We start from the raw sequence: 6,090 nt of genomic DNA, 5'->3' as shown, positions 1-6,090 counted from the left end.
ACACCATCAATCTTCAGTCATGAATCAGCTCAGCTTCCCTGAACCCTGACCTCAACTGCTGAAGTAAAAAATGGAAAAACAAGCTTCTCGGAGTGATCGATTGCTGTCTCGCTCCGATTTCACAATGAGGTTGACGTAGACAAGCATTTTGGAGCAACACCTTGGTCCCCAGATCTTGAGACAGATGGCATGTGCCAGTTAGCGCGTGCCCTTAGCAGCCTGGCAGAGATGGGCTGTTGCTCGACAATCTACCCATCTACAGCACTCCATCCGCCATCAAAATTATATGACCAATATGCTCCGTTTCAGCGGGGGCACAGGAGAATATGCCATTATGGCCTATTTGCATCATGTGCTCTTCCAATCCAATAAAACAGAAGGTGTGAAGAGCAGGGAAATATTGGGGTAATAACCTTGAAAAGACTACAGAAGAAGACCACATTTGCTCTCTTTTAAAGCAATGGATGCTTTGCCTTCTATCTGTAATTTAATCAGTATAGACAGATATCCATCATCATTTTTGTAAATGGCCTAAAGCCAGCTGATGTGACTAGAAAGACGGGATACACTCAAGTGAACTCTGGAAATTACTTATTGTTTGAAAATAACAGTGAGCGAGCAGATGACAGTCAGAGTCTCACATGCATTCATAACTAATATGAAAATTGGCAATGTGGAGCAGCAAAATTTTATATGCTTTCAAGAGCATTGCGCTTTGAACAAGTAATTACTCAGGCAGCCTCATGAAAGTTGCTGTTAATTTGTTTGTTAAGGGGGAAATTGTAGCTGCGCAAGGAGGAGAAGGGGGGAATGCAAATCGATTTTGGATTACCTCCTTCCTCCTCGTTACCCTCTCTCGCAAGCTTTTCCTATATTTTAAACACCTCAGAAGAGTCTAAAAGAAAAACAGGCTGATGATTTTAGACAGTGGAACAACTGTGGCCAGGAGGGACTCAAACCAACACAGTCATTATATCACATAATGAGGATGTAAATGCGGGGATGAAGCCAGAGCAACATAGTTCAACTATAGTATATCCCCAAGATCTTGCAGACGCACAATCATAGTTCACACACTGCATACATATATATGTAGTCCACTCTGTTGTGATCTTAGGGATTTTTATGTGCAAGCAGGGACAGCTTCCACTTGACTCAGTCTGGAATTTATGCAAAACATTAGTTAATGACTCAAAGCTTTGATTTGTCTTAGGTGTCATCCAGCACCAGCAGCATGTACATTTTCAGTTTAGCTTATCCTAGATGAGCACTTACTTGTGTTAGTAGAAGAATTACCACCTAATCTTTGTCTGGCACAGTTTTACTCATGGCCTGAGAGATTTAAGGAGGGGGAGGAGAGGATTCTGCAAACAAGGATAATTAGGAATAAGGTAAACACAAAACATATGTATCCAATAATGTGAAACAACTGCAAAGTCATTAAACCCTAAAAAGTACATCATTGCCAAATGAAGTGATATAACCATCCAGATGCTCAGACAGGAGCTGCTAATTGAATTGATAAAGGGGAAAGTTGGGTGTCCTTGTAAAATACGTGAAATACACATTGAAAAAATAGTGACGTTAATTCATGTTAAAGAGTTTGTTGTGGCATTTTGCCCTTTCAAAGCCGATTTCTGCCGGTGAATTCAGCTGTGTAAATAAGGGAGCGATAAGAAGAAATTGTGGGGCAGCTGCGTCCTTTGACTCACACACTCTGCCCTTGTGTCCTCTAATTTAGCTGCTTAATGGTGCATTGACACAGAAGAAAAAGCCTTTACTGTTGGGTTACAGTATGTAAATGTGATCTCCCAGCTTAACGTCATACAGCAAAGTGACTTTCAAGTTGTCCATAGAATGAGTGACTCACAGGAAACTGCTATGAAACACAACATGGGAACCTGATACATCTAATGTGGTCATGTTAGTCAAAGGCGTGAAGCTTTTAAAAACTGCTAAAAGCTTTATATAAACATGACTTTAATTGCTTGTGTTAGCTTAGTTGATGCAAATTACCTGGAAATCCATTGGGATTATTTTAAAACAACAACTCAATTAATGTGACTCGGGGGCCCTCAAGCAAACACAGAGCCTCTATCATCACTAAATGACCTGTTCAAAGAACCACTGCCAGCGAGTGCCGCCATGGGAAAGACCAGGACAACAGCGGAGATAAACAAAGCCTGAGCAGACAATGAAGCCACCTGCCTCTTCTGCGTCTCAAGCCACTCAGCTGTGCCACTCGACTCTGGACCTCAAATGAGAGACCAAAGCTTCAGGCAACATTTTGGGCAAAATACTCAGGCAGGTTTTCCAGAAAATGGGAGATGGAAAAACTAAGAGAAAGACAAATTGAACGGTCCCTCTATCAGAAGCTTAATGGTGAAAATGTATTGCGAGCACTCTATTAAATCTGATGACTGGAGATAAAATATTATTGTTATATTTATACATTCTTGATCTTTTTAATGTGGGAAAAGGAGAAGATGTGATTTTAAGAGTTTTTGTGGAAAAAACATTTCACAATATCTGTTTTAATACATGCCTCAAGTGCATCTTTAATCATCTCACTGCACCATTCATTCCACAGACAAACTGCTTAGTCATTCCTACTTTGTTTTGGGTCAACCTACCAGGAGGAGCATGACATCACACTATTATAATTGTCCTTTAGGCACTGAGGAGTTTTCCTGGCAAGACTCTGATACACAAAGAGCAGCTCTGTTGCTTTTGTGGGTGGATATTACTCACTCTCAGCATGACAGCTGTAATCAACCCACCTTTCCCAACAAACTCTCCAGTTGTCCAGACAGGTCTCGCCATAAAGAGAGCCTAAATCAATTGTTTGAGCGTGTGCATGCAGTTTAAACTTTCTAATGAGATTATTCACACTTGATTACCTGTTAGGAAATTAAAAACCCAGGATGGGCCTCCATGCTGCGCCCCAAATTGGGGCTGCTCTTGTTCTGTTTTGTTGATGTTCTTATAGAATTATGACTTTGTGTCCTGAAGAATTTGTCTCTTTTTAGATGCTGCGCTGATTCATTACACTAATTCCTCTATTAACATTTATATTTTCATTAACCTTAGCTGGGGTGTAGTTACAGGGTGGTTATATATCTTTCATTTCATGAAAAAAGAAAAAAACAATAGCATAATTTTCTTATGGCACTAAGGACATTTTTTATGTTATCAGTGAAATGTTTTGCCTGAAGATGTCAGGCCATGAATACGGCAGAAAATGATCATATTGTTTCTCCTCATCATAATGCAGATTAACTGAATCACCTTGAGTTCAATAATATGACAACACATTACCTATCACAGTCTCTAGGTTTTGTGTTGAAAGCTTTCTCGGGCTTTTTATGAAGAAAAAACATCTTAAGTATTATGTTTTGGCCTCTAATGGTGTACTAAGTCTTTTTGAGCATTTCCTTTTTATCAAAGATAAGCCATCCTGGTGTGGTGAGAATGAGAAAAGTATCACCTCAAGATGAACCTCCCAAACAGGTGTTTTTAACTTCTGTTTTCCAGTTGTTAATGTGTTAATGTGCATCCATGTATCTGCATGTACAGTAGATGTGTGAAGACTAAACAGATAGGAGGTTATGAGTGTGTTGTTTCTGAGTGTAGGGATGAAACAATGAAAACAGGGCTTGATAAATTGCTGCTTTATCCACTGTATACCACTCACATATGCAGCAAATGTCTCTTTGATCTTTTGCCTTACAGCTACAGTGGGACATGAATTCCAGTTTGTTGCTCTCTTACAGTCCAACTAATCTCATCAATTCATCAGCATCCTAAGGAAAACCTACAGTATAGAGTAACAACAGCCGGCTGAAGGTACCTGTAGGCGAGCGCTGACAGATGATTATAATTGGGTTGCATCTCTATGCTCAAGCTTTCAGGTCCCATCAAGAGGAGTGGGCTGGGTGACGGCTAATGTTGGATGACTGCTGCTTCACCGTAAGAGAAGTCAGACTGTAGTACACCCTCCCCATTTATTACAGCAGGGAATGGTCTGTATAAAAATAAAATACTCCCAGCATGCAACAGGAGGCAGCCAGGATGGATCCATCACAGGGGCTCAGATGTACGCTCTTACCTATGAGCAATTTAGTCACCTATCTACCTAAAATAAAGTTTATTTATTAAGCACTGTTCTATATCAAGTGTCACAAAATCAGGTAAAAGAGCATAAGTCCAACAAACAAACTAAAACGACAAGAAGGTTTTCAGGTGGCATTTAAAGCTGAGTTTTGACTGTCAGATGACTTTAAAGTACTGCTCGAAGAGTTATGAATGCATGAATGTATCCGGGGTGGTTGTGGAAATGACTGTGAGGAAACCTTCTCAAACATACAAACTCCACACAAAGAGGAGCAGGTACCAATCTGACCTCCCGGCACTCACGTTCATCTCTCGTGAAGCTCAAATTCTGCCGAAACATCTTGAATCACAGGCTCCACTCTCTGCACTGTACCTCACATACAGGATAGTCATGCATAGGAAGGATATTACCGCTGTGCAGCCACAGCAGTAACATCTGCACAGCTGCACTCCTGTCTTGTTAAATCACACTTGGTTCAATATAAAATTGTCTAATATACTAAAGGCAGGCTGAGCTTGACAAGACCCTAAGGAGGGTTTACCATGTCTTAATTTGATTACCGTGCTGCGAGGAAAATCAAGGCAACCGTTGGGAAAATGCAGCACAACAGTGGCCAAAGCAGCTAGATATCTGTTCCCTGTTTGTAATTCTGAAAGAGTATTCATAGATTTGACAGAATATCATAGATGATTTTAATCCAAACAGTTTGTGTTAATTGAAACTGTAGGTAAAAAGACTAAAGGTTTTAAGCTGTATGTTTATCTTCACTCTGTAGGTGGCTGTGGAACAACTAAACGCAACAATGCACGATACAGTTCTGCATTAAAAATTAACAACTGTAACCACAGTTGTCGGTACTTGTCGAATGTTGACATTCGCCTCCAGTGGCCGCAGTGCTCAGTCTTGCCAAATCAGTCTAGACACAAAAAAACTGATTTATTCCTCTTGGATGACGTGAAAATGTTTGCATGATTTTTCTTTTCATGTTAGATTTCTCCACAGTTCCAACTCAGCTAACATAAGAAGCTGAAAATGAGCCAAAACAAAGCATAACAATTAAAAAATAACTGATTTCTAATGCCGAGGCTCCAGAAAATTGCTGGTGCCAAAACTACAGATAGTTTAGTCTACTACAAGTGTAACTAAATGAGCTTATCACCACCATCATAAGGGCACCATGAGCATTCTTCTCATTGATACAACTTTGTATCATCACCCTGAGGCTGTAAAAACACTTTTTATACAATGTTCCCTCATGTTCTTCGGGCTGCAATGAGTTTACTGTCAGGACTGCTGCCAGAGTAATGACAGTGGAATTTATATGCAAAAACAAATGTAATATATTGATATTATGGAAAACTTGCCATCTGCTCTTTGTTTAAAGTCCTATTTTAATGCAAAAGTGGGCAGATGGGCTGAAAATGCCACAAAAATTAATTGTGGTCTGATTTTGAAGAGTTATCTATCATTCTGTAGAAACGTTTGTCATTTGAACGCTCCTTCTGCTGCATTCAACAGTCTCCTATTCTTTTCTTTATCACTAGTGAACAAGGTAATATTGTCCATAACTGGATCCTGTGCCGGGCCATAACTAGCAATTCTGGATCCCCCTGAATCAACATTGTTTTAGGCCCCCTTATTGTTAATTTCTTTTCTTTTTTTATGCACCTTCTCCAGCTGTGAACGCCTGAAATCATCTCAATCTTCCCCCGCCACTATAATAATGCTACTTCCTAAAGGAATTAAGGCTCTGACATTTCATACAGTTGAGAGATGAGAAACCAGGTGTTACATTCTGATAGCCTGAACTGTTCCAGAGCAGATTAGCACCAGCATCGCTGGTTACCATGGTGATACCTCAGGTAAAAGTGAGCCAGTTTTGTCAAACAGAAACACTAACTTTAATCCCAAAGCTAGCTCCTGATAACCCCATAAAGAGTCCCAATAAGGCACCTTTATAAAGTGTTTATAATTTG

This window comes from Thunnus thynnus, chromosome 15, assembly GCF_963924715.1.
Source record: "Thunnus thynnus chromosome 15, fThuThy2.1, whole genome shotgun sequence".
Taxonomy (NCBI): domain Eukaryota; kingdom Metazoa; phylum Chordata; class Actinopteri; order Scombriformes; family Scombridae; genus Thunnus; species Thunnus thynnus.
The sequence above is the reverse complement of the archived record's forward strand: the minus strand, read 5'-3'. Positions refer to the sequence as shown.